The 14153-nt window shown below is 46.2% G+C and overlaps 1 long non-coding RNA gene across 1 annotated transcript; it reads right to left on the bottom strand.

Annotated features, from left to right (window-relative positions):
• Positions 1 to 297: 297 nt before the first annotated feature.
• LOC147916904 (uncharacterized) lies at positions 298 to 13815 on the bottom strand. The gene is made up of 3 exons (XR_015552585.1): positions 13586 to 13815; positions 1988 to 2072; positions 298 to 509 (listed from the first exon to the last, which is right to left on the bottom strand). It is a non-coding gene; the product is annotated as an uncharacterized LOC147916904 (long non-coding RNA).
• Between the last annotated feature and the right edge of the window lie 338 nt (positions 13816 to 14153).

Below are 14153 nucleotides of genomic sequence, written 5' to 3'. Positions count from 1 at the left end.
CAGGAGAGGGGCTTAGAGTTGGCAATCTGGTTAGAAGGTGACTCTAGAGGTCTTGCTTTGAGGTTGTGCTTGCTTAGCAAGCTCACACTGTTTTTATTTACATTGTACCTATATGGAGTTGCTTTGTGGCAGTGGATGGAGACCTGGGGGAAGAAATTAAGTGCCTAACTCCCTCCCTCTCCCTTGGGGACCAGGACAACCAAGGTGTCCTCCACTGGACACCTTCCTTGGAACCGGTCAACCACCTCACCACCCCCAGTCCTGGCTCTTCCAAGGGAGACTGGGAGCGGGAGGGCGATCCCAGTCTGGAGCCCAGGTGGGAATGTAAGGTGTGTCTTTGGAGCATCCTCCTGGCATAGTAGAAGAGGCATACACTGTCAGGTAATGTCAGGTGGGAATGCCAGCACTGCCACCTCCAGAGATGTGACTGACAACAAGTTGCTCACCTTCTTTCATCCTCAGTTTCCTCATCTGTAAACAGGGATAATTATATCCATCTTTCAATGTTCCTGTGGGGATTGAGAAACAGCAGATATATAAAGGGTCTCACACAGGGCTTGGCACATGGTAGGTATTCAATAAATACTAGTCCCTGTGTCCTTCCCTGTCCCTGCCCCTTTCCTCCTCTCCTCCCCAGCCCCACACCTTAACTCTGAGTTAGGTCTTACTTCATACAGAAAGTGTAACAGCTCAAAGCCTACCTGTACTAGGCGTCTTTGCCTTCCGAAAGGAAAATCCTAAAGCATTTAAAATCCAAGGAGCAGTGGGATGATGGCCAGTGGGGTTGGTATTTGGGCAGATGGACACACTGTGGGCAGGGCCAGCCAGAGAACCACATGACCATAGACTCTCACAGCCAGAGCCCCATTTCAGGCTCCATGGTCTCACTCTCAGGCTGCTACCTGAAACTCCACCTTGGGCCTGCCCAATGTCCAACTTATAGCTCTACATTATGAGCGAGGCTGGAGTGGCCTGGGCTTAGCATGTGCTGTCCCGTAAGCCTGAGCTGCCCCAGGTGCAAAGCTCAGACATGACATTCCTCCTCCCCATCTCTGCCTGCCTTCTGTTCTCCTTCGTGTCTGGTGTTCCACAGGATACAGCAGCAATGGGTAAGCATACTCTTAGAGATGCCTGTACTGAGGCAGAAAACTCTTTCATAAATCATTTAAGACCCATGTTGTACCAGCATCAATTATCAGAATTAATTGCTCCCTAAAACATAAGGAATTGTGCTACAAAGAGTCAACATTAGCTCAGGAACCGTCAGCCTCTTCTTCCTGTCTTCTGAAGGAGCATGAGGCAGGTACCTTGATAAAGCAAACATCAGTCCTCGTTGTGTGCTAGGTACCGTGTCCCGTTTCCAAACTAATAAATACTGAATGAGTAAATAATTTTGTTTTCTCTCTGCGTTATAAAGACTCAGTCATATTTGGCCAAGTAACTTCAGAGAATATCATTAAATACTTTTCAAATAGTGCCTTCTCTAAGCCATATTCTGCTCTTGGAAAATGTCTACAGATCAATCTAGAAAGTTGAGGTGGAAGGAAGTGGAGTGTGAACCCAACTGTCTATAACAGGCTCCTCAAAATTAGGACTGTCCACTCCTGGGAGGGTAATCAGCAGTGGGCAGCATGTATTGCTCACTCATTCATTCATTCACTCATTCATTCATTCACTCACTCACTCATTTGTCTTCTCATTAATTCCACATGGGGCTGGGGATTCGATGGCATACAATGGAATATTAAATTATAGGAATTAAAATCTTACCCAAACAAATACATTTTGTAAATCATAAAAAGCCAGAAAAAAATTAATTATAAAAATCTGACTTCGGGGTATTTAAGAGTAGAATTCTAGTATTTAATTACATATGTATAGAGTGTATATATAGATATAATATTTACAGTGTAATGTGTGTGATTATATGTAAATAATATGTATGTTATTAAATATGAGATGATGTTAATACCATGTCTATACTTACCCAGAAAACATAGATTATTACTTCAAGATTTTCCTCTACTAGGGCATTCTGTGACAATCCTATTTCCATCTTAGATTTATTTGATCTGGAAGATAAGAAGAGTTAACCTCATTATATTTTATGTTAATTTTGTCCTAGGCTTATCAGGGAATAGACAACATGCTTTGATTTGCACTTATTCAGAGACTTGACACCAGCTTCGATGCTTGGGAGGGAAAAGGATCTTTGTTCAGGAAGTTACTTCTTGGACAATTAACATGTGGAAACTATACCAAACAGTATGTGAAAATGATAAGTTCACGTTGAATTTCCAAAGGGCGGAGGCTCATTCCTCTTGCAACAAGACCATGACAACTCTTGCTGATGGAATAAATGGGATCATTATATTTCGGTCTCCAAGTAATTATCAGAAATGGAGCTTTGTGAATTCTTTCCTAATGGGGCCACCTGTCACCCTTCAGTCTTTGTATATAATGGTATTTTCTTTCTGAAGACTTCAGCCTGAGTTTAGCTCTTCCAAATATTAGGGATCATGTCCTGACTCCCCTTGTCTTGCTGGAGTGAATAGATGCATTTTCAGCTGGTTATCCACCCTCCACCCAACATGTGATTCTGTGTGTCCGAAGTGCCTGTGGCAGGTGTGTAAAGCTATAGCAAAGCCAGTGTTCCACCACCATCTTTGCTCACCCGCAGACTCGATTGCTGAGACATCCGTGGGGGGAGGGTGTGGGATGGTGATTTACTCACCACAGCCACTTCCCATCCCCCGCCCTGCCCTGCTGCCAGCTGCCAGCTGTTCTAGGCTTGTGGCAGCTGCGTGGGGCTGCTGCAGAGACCCAGGGCTGGCAGGTGGCTCTGTGTGGCCAGTGGTCAGGTGAACTGGGGCTCCCAGGACCTTGTTCAGGGCCTCAGGCAGAACGCCAGCTCCGAATCTTTTCTACCAGCAGGCCGGCTAGTCAAGGCCTTTCCTCTCAGTCTGGACAGAAAATGCAACTTGGCTCTGAGATCGCTTGTGGGACTCAAGGCTCTTAGGTGTACAGCTGTCTTGTGGATCTCTGCTCCATCATTCAAGATTTTTCTCTACCAGGGCATTCTGTGATGGCCCTATTGCCTATAAGGACTTGTTTGATCTGTGAGATAAGAAGTGTTAAACAACCTCACTATATTTTATGTTAATTTTGTCCTAGGCTTATCAAGGAATAGACAACATGCTTTGATTGGCACTTATTCAGAGACCTGACACCAGCTTTGGATACTTGGGAGGGAAAAGGATCTTTATTTGGGAAGTTACTCATGGGCAATTAACATGTGAAAACTAACCAAACAGTGTGTGAAAATGATAAGTTCATGTTGAATTTCCAAAGGGCAGAGGCCCACCTCTTCCCTCTAAAACAAGGGGGAAAAAAATCCTTGAAAGTCTTTTTCATTTGAGTGTAAAGTGCTTTTCAGGGTTTGGGAATCAGAGTGGGAAAGAACATTTGAGTTCACATCCACGCAATCGCAAGTGCCTAGACGATCTGAATACCTTCCTTACCTAGGGAATACTTTCCTGACCTAGTCCTACAGGTCAGGATGGATCAGGGCCATAAAATATAATTTCCCACTAATTAGGACTTCTCACAACCCACTTCCTGAAAGGTTCAGGTTTGCGTTAGTGAGGCAACTTTTAATCAGCAATCAAGTGTTCACTCCTAAGTGGGAAGAATCCTCAATACTTTCTTGTGTCACCAAGGACTTCCCTGCTCCAAGCTGGACCCAGCGAAAGTGAGTGCCAGGCTGACATCTTAACCTATTTCAGTCTTAAATTCTCTTGCAAGTGATGGTTCTTCAGAGACATCCGCAAGCCTCCGTTCCCTTCCCCCAACTGGACAAGACACAGTCACAATGGCACCTGAGCGGCTGAACTGAGCACTGCCGTCCTCATTGAGCTGGTTGTGTGATTCTGACCACAGACCCCAAAGTGACACCTGTTGCAATAATATTGGAACCACATTTGTAACTAATCGCAACCAAGATGTCAACTCAATTAATCTGACAATAGGACAACCCAGGAGACTCTGCTCATGCCTGGGCCGATGCTCCCAGTCAAGTCCAGGCTTGTTGTCTATTATCTGACAAGCCCGGGACAAAATTAATGCTAAATATAAGGTAATTTAATTAACTCCTCCTATCCCAGCAGGCAGGTCCCAGCACCATGGGTGCCCCAGGCCTTCTAGCAAGCAGAGGGGTGTTGCACCCCCAGTGAGTAAACACTTAGGTTGTGCTTTCATTATTTTAAGTGGGTGATTTGCAACCAAGGATTTCCATGAAGCTCCTTTGAGCACTAAAGCAAAAGCATAGTTGTTGCTTATCCTTAACGACATGGTAATAAATGGTGTGAAACTTATTCGCAGGAAAACACACCTTGTAAGAGTCAGGATTCTTCAAGGAATACCTGCGTGTGCTCCCTGGAGAGAGAAGAGAGAACCGAGGGGGAGGACGGTGGGGCGGGGTGGGGGGTGCTGGGTGTGGCAGCGAGAGAGGGGGAGAGGAGGGAGAGAGGGGAGAGGGGGAGAGGGGAGGGGAGGGGAGGGGAGAGGGGAGGGGAGAGGGGAGAGGGGAGAGGGGGAGGGGAGAGGGGAGAGGGGAGGGGGAGAGGGGGAGAGGGGGAGAGGGGGAGGAAGGGAGAGGGAGAGGGAGGGAGAGCGTGAGAGAGGGAAGAGCGAAGAAGACTCTGGTTTAAAAGACAGTGAAAGGGCCAAAAAAATAAGAAGCTATAATAAACATATGAAAAAACATACTTTGTGAAATTGTTTTATTATAAAGACCTTTCTTCAACTGATATTTTCAAAGACACAAAGGCCCCTTTTACTGTCCAGTTTCAGCAAAGCTGACCCTTGACTCTCATCCCCAGTGAAGTGAACATCGACCTATTTAATTATTCTTCCCATTTTCCCGTTCTCCAATATTAAGCCAACACAAAGGAGAAGCAACAGGTTATGAGCTTTATGAATGCAAATCACAACTCTTCAGTCTGTAAAGACCAAGCACACAAGTTGAAAAGGCTGGGTGGGAAAATGAGGCAGCTTATGGCTGTAAATGTTAGCAAGCTGAGCCCCTAACGTGTAAAGCGATTGCCCCCGGAGGTCATGGAAGAATGTGGGCTTTTCACAGGTGTCGGTGGAGTGGGAGAGTTTGCTGAAGGCCAGGTCCATGTTCTCACCTGGGCCTCCTGGTGACCAGTGACAACCCATGCTGAAGGCCCGCTGGGGCTTGGTCTGTGTGGCTATGGGACACGGCTTTTCTCCACGTGAAGCCAATTAGATTAGGCATCAAAACAATAAGGAGGTTGCAGCACATTTTCAATTGTAGATGAAATAAGGTAACTGAGTCAGGAAATACCAGGTCAGTAAAAGCCTGCAGACCTCATTAAAGGGTCGATCAGCGGGATGGACTAAAATCATTAAACATGTTAATTTGCAGCAGGGAAATGAAAACTTTGGGAGAAACCAGAGGCTGATGGGAGCTCCAGCACTGGGTTGTCATCTTGGCTCCCTGGGTACTCTGCTTGGGCGACCTTGGGTGCTGGTTTCCTTGTCTCTTCCGTCAGGGAGTTGGAGTCCATGATCTAAAGTTCATCCCGATTCCATTTACTTGATAACTCAGGACTCTAGACACCTTAAGCAGGTGCTTCTCAGACAAGGCAGCACATTCGAATTACCTAGGGACCTTTTAAACATCCCGATGCCCAGGCCTGTCCCAGACCAATTCAATCAAAATCTCTGGTGTTGGGGGGTACCCAGGGATCAGTAGTTGTTAAAGTTCTCCAGGTGATTCCAATATGTGGCCAAGATTGAGGACCATCAAACTCTCATTCTTTCTAATAAAAAGGAACTAGAGACACCTAAACACCACTCCCCCCTCCCCCCACTACCCCTGCCATCTTTGAGAAGAGCTGACATTTTCTTGATAGGAAGGGATCAAACCAGTTGCTCAGTCTCACATTCCATTTCCTGGCACACAGCTCAGGAAAAATTTGAATCAGTATCAGATCACAGGTGTAAATAACAATAAATTACAAGGGCCCTAAAGCTGTCCTATGGGCTTGCTGATGGATAGAGCTGGGGAACGCAGTGTGGGTCATCCCCAGCTGGTGTGTAAGGCCTGGGCAGTTTGGAGGACTTGGAGCTTCACCTCTTTACTTCTCAGATGAGTGCTCCCAGCCCCTCTGGAAGCACAGGAGTTCTTACTAACCTCTTATCCTTTGCAAAGCAGCCCTCGTTGTCCTCTGACCTCCCTCTAGGAGGGAGAGAAAACTGAGACCCATGAAAAACAGTCAACATGAAAAATGGGTTAAGGTGAGCTACTCTTTTAGGCAAACTGCACTGTGTTGAATAGTGTCCTCCCAAAAATTCATGTCCTTTCCAGAACCTCAGAATGTCACCTTATTTGGAAGTAGGGTTGTTACAGAGGTAATTAGTTAAGATGAGGTCATACTGGAGTAGGGTGGGCCCTTAATCCATGGTGACTAGTGTTCTTATAAGAAGAGAAGAGACACACAGGGATCACGCCATGTGTATTAGTCTGCTAGGGAAACCATAACAAAATATCATAGACTGGGGGCTTAAACAACAGAAATCTATTTTCTCACTCTTCTGGAAGCTAGAAGTCCAAGATCAAGGTTTCAGCAGATTTGGTTTCTTCTGAGGTCTCTCTTCCTGGCTTGCAGATGGCCACCTTCTTGCTGTGTCCTCACATGGCCATCCTTTTGCCTGTTACCTGGGTCTTAATCTCCTCTTCTGGTCATATTGGATTAGAACCCACCCTAATGACGCCATTTTTACTTAATCCCTCTTTACAGGCTCTATCTCCAAATATGATCATATTCTGAGGTACTGAGGCTTCAACATATGAATTTTATTGGGGGACACAATTCAGTCCATAACACCATGTGAAGATAGAGGCAAAGATTAGAGTGACATGTCTACAAGCCAAGGAACTCAGGATTACTGGCAACCACCAGAAGCTGGGAAGGGGCCAGGAAGGATCCCCCACTAGAGCTTTCAGAGGGAGCTTGGCCTTCCTGACACCTTGATTTCGGACTTCCAGTCTCTGGAACTGTGAGAGAATAAGTTTCTGTTGTTTTAATCCACCCAGTTCATGATAATTTGTTATAGCAGCCCCAGGAAACCAACACAGCTTGTCTTATGCTTTTTCCTGTGAGTGTCTACAACACGATGTAAATGTCTAGACACAGTGAAAGCTCCTGCCCTCCAAGCAGCTTCTGCTGTCCCTGCAGGCCACAGCACAGGGCCCTGGGAGAGCCCTAGGAGTGGACTCCTCACCTGTTGCTAGGCTGCTGTCACTGCTCCGCTCTCCACCCTTTCCACAGGGGACCCTGGGAAAGCCAAGCAGGGATGGGGGAGCAGGGCTGAGGTGGGCATGTGGTGACAGGTGATGTCTCCTATCACTATCACTTTTTACTGAGGAGTGGGGCTCTGAGCTGGTACTGACTGCAAGCCACCCATCAGCAAGTCCACATGGGTCTGCCCTGACCTTGGTACCAGGGTGATTTTACTGGAGATCTGTTGCTTATTTATTGCTCTCAGCATCCAGCCCAACCCAAGCTCCTATGCAAGTAGTCACGGCTGTGACCAAGGCCCTTGTGTGGACAGAAGCGCTCAGGCCAGGCAGCAGCAGGCCTGTAATGCTGGCATCCTTGTGAAGTGACAGGTTAGCACGTGGACCCACGTGTTCAGCAAGTTAATTTACAAAAGGAAATAGATGTGCTCCCCCCTCCTCTCCTCCCAGAGCAGAGTCCCGCCGCCTAGCTTAGGACACACTGGCAGGTTTCTGGTCATGGAAGGCACAGAAAAGGTAAAGTGGGCCCACAAAGACAACCTGGGGAAAAGTCTCAGGATGAAGCTTCAGCTGCAAACAACAGAGTGCCAAATGAACCCCCAGACAGTTGAGTCTCTCCTGTGGGTCTTCCAAGAACCCGAAGGCTGTGCCTGTGGGCTCCTGGCTCTCTGGAATATATCTCTTTAGCTCTAAGACTTGTCTGCAGGACAAGGTGCCCAAGTTACCTGTTGAATGAATGAATGAATGAATGAATGAATTTAAACAGGGAAGTGAAGATACAGAAAGCAGCTCCCGTGAGGCATTTTGCACACAGAAAGTCAGCGGCCCTGGTTCTGCCCCTGGCTGTCTCCAGCCACTATGGGGCTTTGGGGCTGCCAGCTCCCCTCTGGGTCTCAGTTAAAGGAGGGAATTAGGACACATGACCTCCAGTGTTCTGTGACTTGGTCATTTTTCTTAGGATCAGTGAAAGTCGCAGGAGCACACACGCTCCTTTTTTCTCTTGCGTGCTTTTGGCTCCTGACCTTGCAAATGAGCCGAGGTGTGTAAATTAGGCCCTTGAAGTCTGTTTGAAAGGAAGGGGACTGGGGGGCGCGGGGGAGGCCAGGCAGCGCTCAGCCCTCACTCCTCTAGGTATCTGCAGATAACAAGAACGTAGAAGGTGGTACGGAACCAGGGCCTGTCTGCAACACTGCTTCCAGGGGGGCCGGGTTTAAGAATGATTTTTACTCATAGGAGGAAGGGGTCCCGAAGTGGAGAGTTGCTAAGGACAGGCCGCATTTAGCCCTGGGAGGAAGCTCCCCGGCGAGCAATGAGTGACAGGAAGCCGCTGAGAGGAGCCCACTTTTTCAAAGGGAAAATGTAATTTGTAAACAATCAACATCTTAACAAGCTATAAACAACCAGCCCTGACTACTAGCAGATTTACTGAAGCTTGAGTGACTGAAATTCACAATGTTTTTCCAAACCAACTTCGGTAATTTGTAGCCTGGTGTTCATTAGGACCACAGGTCCGGGGGGGACTGCTTCCAGCTCCGCCTCCCACCTAATGATGCGGGGCTGGGGTCCCAGCACTCTTCCCTGGAGAGTGCAGGCCCGGGGCGGTTCCATCCTGTCTTCTCCCCTTTCTCACCACGGCTGGCCTTGTAACTCACAGGATAGGGTCTGTTTGTTTTCTTTTAAAATTCTAGCATTTCAAAAATCACCCATCATTTATCACTCATCTGAGATGAGCAATTGTAGGTCGATGCCGCTGGATGCTTTTCCTCCCAACCCTCCTGTCTCCACCCCACCCCTACCTCCCACCCCCCTGGGGAAATCAAGAAAAACAAGATTCTACTTGTCCAGGCCCTGAGAGGCTCCTCGGAGTTGCTGGAATCGTCACAATAAGTGGTCATAATGGAACCGTACACAGGCCTGTAAATACAAACTGCTCGGTGGAGTGGCGAAAAATAATGAAGTAATTAGGTGAACTACTATCAGCACCTGTGACTGATTGGTACAAGCACATTCCTGGCTTTAGTATATTATTATTTGTCAGGAACAATAAGCAGATTCTGAAGTTGCGGAACTTCTGGCCCTACACCCAGCCTCCCTTTCCTGAGGGGCCCCGTCACCCCGAGGTGCCGGCTCCAGGATGGGGAGATGTGTGCTCAGACTGTGGAGACCCACAGTGGGCAAATGAGAGTCCTGCTTCCCAACCCATTAGGGTGAATGCCACTTTAATTCGCAATTGGTGTGACGTCTGAGAGGTGCTATTTAATGCGCCATTTCTAGGCTAAGCATGTGTCCCACAGACAGTCAGACGCAAACCGTGAGGCCGCTCCGAACGTGAGACAATCAGGGACCGGAGACTTGCAAAACAACCCACTGCTGATTCTAAATGGAAAGGGCCGTTCAAATGCTCAACCTGTACTCTCGTACGTGGCAGACTGCCCTTCCTCCTAGTGGGGATTTCTGCACAGAAGCGCCCACTTGCCAACAATAATAATAATTTGATGATGATAATAACAGCTAAAACTTAGAGTATTACTATACACCAGGCCCTGTTTTAAGCATTTTATATATATTTACTCATTTACTCCTCACAACCCAGTGAGTCAGATACTGTCATCATCCCCATTTTACAGATGGGGAAACAGGCACAGAGAAGCTAAGGGACTCATCCAAGGTCACAGAGCCAGGATTACAAGCCAGGGAGTTTGGTGGCAAAGCGCACACTCTTAATCTTCTGTCCACTGCCCCTGCTCAGTGAGTTCCTTATAGGACTGCGGACAAGGATACTCACAGTGTGTCTGGAGCAGGCTAAGCGCGAAGGAGGGAGGTGAAGTGGGGACGGAGTCATGCTAAACACCAAGGCAAGAAAGCAGTTTCTCACAGGCTTGCCAACAGCCTTGGGAGATCCCGGTGCCTTCGATTAGCAGGGCAAGGTACACCTCAGGGTACAACCATCACGCATTCTGAGGCACGTACCAGAATTCTCATGACCGTCTAGAGAAATGTGTGATGGTGACAGTGTAACTCCATTCGCTAAGAGCCACAGATGCACTCGGGCTTCTCCTGGGCTTCCTGCCGCCCAGAGCCTCTCGGTCTTCCACAAAATCTGACTGGCTGGTTACTTAAGGATTTAATTTGTAAACCAATAGAGTTTGTTGAATTGCTCACCAGATGATTCTGTTTTGCTCCAGTGGGAGACAGAATCATTTGTTCCTACCATCCAGTCGCCATTTCTGGCAGAAGGTGAGCTGCGCAGGGGCTGTTGCCGGCTGACCACGGACAAGTTACCCGACCTCCTTGGACCTCGAGTTTCTCATCTGCAAAATGGGAATAACGACCCCACCTTCCTCACAGGCTGACTGTGAGGATTAAATGAGTTAATAAACGTTACTCGCTTATTACTATTATCATGTACAAAGGCAGATTGTCTCTGCTGCTAATGAAGCTTAAGCTTCAGGCCCTTGTCTTGCATTCTTGCATGTCCCTCCCCAAAGCACGGTGTTTTGTATTCATCATTTTGTCTTCTTTTTCTTAAAGAGGGCCACAGGCTGTAAAAGCTTCAAGCCCCTCAAAACCTGGATCCATCTTGTGATTATCTAGAAAAGGAAGCCTGTGGTTTGGGTAACTGCTGAGTCCTCCCTAGCTCAAAAATGCAAAGCTTCTGGGTCTTAGACATGAAAACTCACGTGAAGGACCCTCCTTTGTGGACAGGGGCACACACTTCTTTCTAAGAAGAGAAGGGCTATAGAAGACAGCATATGCTAAACTCATTATAGTGACCAACTCGTCCCAGTGTGCCTGGGACTGTACCAGTTTTAAAGCCTAAAGCACCGGATCTCTGAAACCCCCTCAGTCCTGGGCAAACTGGGACGGTTGGTCACCCCGCTTGTTGAGGACAGACGCATGCCGCTGTTATTCACCACGGGCCTCCCAGCTAGCCGAGTGCCTGGCGCCTCATAGGTGCTCAGTAACTAGTTGCTGAATGCGAGGCATGTAAACCAACCATCCCACCTTATGAGCTCAAGGAGCAACATGCGCGGTGATCTGGGGTGGGCAGGTCGATTTCATGGAAGCCCAGTGTGAAAAACGAGCCTGTGGTGGTGAAGTTGGATCAGACAACTACCATTACTGGGGAGGACGGTTGTGGAATGTGATGAGGGGGACCCTCCAAATGCAGGATGGCTGCTCGGAGCCCGGATAGTTTCTGTTTACTTCTGTGTACCTGATAACAAACAGCATGTCTTCCATTTAGAATCTCCACATGGTTGTTTTCTCAGCTCAGAAACAGCGCCTGTGTCCAGGCAGAACCCCGAATACAAGCTTCATCTGGCCGAGGGTAAATGGTGCCAGGCAGGTTTGCGGCAGGCTTTAGGCACTCGGGCGAGCTGCTTAGGCCCTGATTCCACATGCTGTGTAGACTCCAATTACCCAAGGACTTAGAGATCAAACAGCCCAACTGTGCTTCACAATAAAAGAGGAGATCTTACTTTTACTTCACGCTACACCCTCCAGCCAGACTGTGCAAAACAATGCATTGCATTGATGTCCTCCTGAGCCCCAAACCTTCCTGAAATTGTCTCGGTTTATCCCAGCAACATCTCTGTAACGTGGACAGAGGAGAGAGTCAGAGATTCTAAAGAATGATGTGATTCCCACTGGACTGCCCAGGAAATCGTGGCAACCACAACTGACTTTAACCACACGCTTCTACGATGCCAAGGACAGAGAATTTTTTAATTTTTATTTATTTTTATTTTTCGGTATACTTAAAGGTGTAGTGTTGGCATGTGAGGAGAATTGTTTGCCTCAGCCCTTAGCTGAGCTGTGGCATAAACGCTGAGGACTTGATAGAAAACAGAAAAGCCAGCAAAAGGCGAAGGGCCAGAGACGGGAATTTTGCAAATTTTATTTTTCTCCCCTCTCACCGTACAAACAGGATCTGTAGTGAGGCGCAGAGCAGCCAAAAATTAGTCCGATATCTTTTTCAGTGATAACGTCAGTTAATAGGTAAATATTCTGGAAAATGCAATCACTTTGAACATTTAAGACTAAGGAAGGCAGATCCGTTTCAGGGAATAAATTTCTTTGTAAACATCTAAATACATAGGCAACAGTATAGGCCTAAGCCCGACAAATCTGATTTGTTTTTACAATACTAATATTTTTGTTTATACTTATAGCTTTCAGACAATGAATGTGTAATTGAGAATAGTGCACTAAAGCAACGAAAAATTTCAGGATTTTTTGATAGTTGACTTCGCCTGTATAATAATCAGGTTCTTCCTGTTGTTACTTACTTACAGCCTTTTCAAAATGAATGATACAGATACCTTAAATTGATCAATGTCTCTGTTAAAATAAATATCCCTTTGATAAAGAAAGTGAAAAATACATGTTTGAGGTGTAGCTGAGGCTGTATCGCAGCATAGGGATCAGGATTATAGTTCAAAAGGCAGATGCAAATATCTTTTAGGCTGAGCATTTTATACTGAAAGCATATATTTAAATGGAAATTGACCTTAACATGAAGGGGACATAATCTTGTAGGCTTTTCTATTTTGGAACCAATATGCTCAATCGTTTCTTATTTGATGGTCTTCAAAAGCAGTGAACTGACTTTGAAAGCAGCATTTCTCAAGCACCGTAAACACGCTGGAGTAGAAAACGAGAGAGAATCAAAACTGTCCTGCCTGTGAGATTCCTAAACAAGTCGTCTTAACTTCAGTTGTTTACTCTCACATAGCGCACGCTCTACCCACCATTCCACCATACTCGTACACTGCTGATTTACTGATATTTTGTGTGTGTGTGAAATTTATACTTACGTGACTGACTGTCCCGCTCCGGTTGTCTTGAAAACACGTAAAGCTGATATAATGCAAGAACTCACAGTGCTCACTCTATGTTGGACTACTTGACACTACAAGAATAAACCTGGAGATATTTCTTTTTCACTACTAATTTTGGATTTCTTTACTATCATAGCCCTAAATTAGAAAGTTAAAAATCATATTGTTGATCATTGTGAAATATTATATTGTAATCCATTGCAAAACATCACGATTATGCATATGTGTACGAATTAAGATGTCTTACGAATGAGCACTAAATGCTGGGTAAAATGAGACCCCTGCCACAGAATCTTCCCCCTGTGCAAACTTGGCAAGTCCTCCAGGTTGTAGAAGTCACTGCCACGTCATGGATTTCTGCATACAGTGATGGTTTCTGTGGGAAAAATGTAGCAGGCAATGTCATGCTACTTACCTTGCTTTATACCACAACTGTGGAAGGCAAAGTTGTCTCGGATTGCTTCTCAGTTTCGCTTGCCTGGATCCAGGAAGAAACAGTTTCCCAACTAGTTACTTCTTAGCTGTTCTTTAGGAGACAGAGGTTTTGGAAGACAATTTGACATGTTTTCCTCAGTGGTCCCTCTCAGTTTAAAGCCTTAGAGATGGACAAATGTACATTGGCTGCCTGAGAGGCACTGAAATTCGGAGCAGAGAAGCTTGCTCCCAAAAGCTTTTTCCCAAAGAATGAGCACAGTTTCACGTAGAGCCACTAGATGGCGTATGATAACCATTTGTGTCAGCCACGCTCCAAGACTTCCCATCTGTCAATAGCTTACCAATGTGTTCTAAAACAATTCCTCCAAGATAACTTCATTATTAGACTATTATTATCATTTCAATCTTTATATGGAAATTTAAATGGTTCTGATTTATGTTATGGAAGTAGAAGAAATCTTCACTGGAAGAGAATATATCAGCAAGTGCACTGTTGCATTGGCTATGTATCGTTGTTAATAAACATTGGCACTTAAAGCTGAATTAAG

The sequence above is a fragment of the Ceratotherium simum genome, chromosome 6 (genome assembly GCF_057802395.1).
Source record: "Ceratotherium simum simum isolate JZ-2026a chromosome 6, ASM5780239v1, whole genome shotgun sequence".
Taxonomy (NCBI): Eukaryota; Metazoa; Chordata; class Mammalia; order Perissodactyla; family Rhinocerotidae; genus Ceratotherium; species Ceratotherium simum.
The sequence above is the reverse complement of the archived record's forward strand: the minus strand, read 5'-3'. Positions and strand labels throughout refer to the sequence as shown.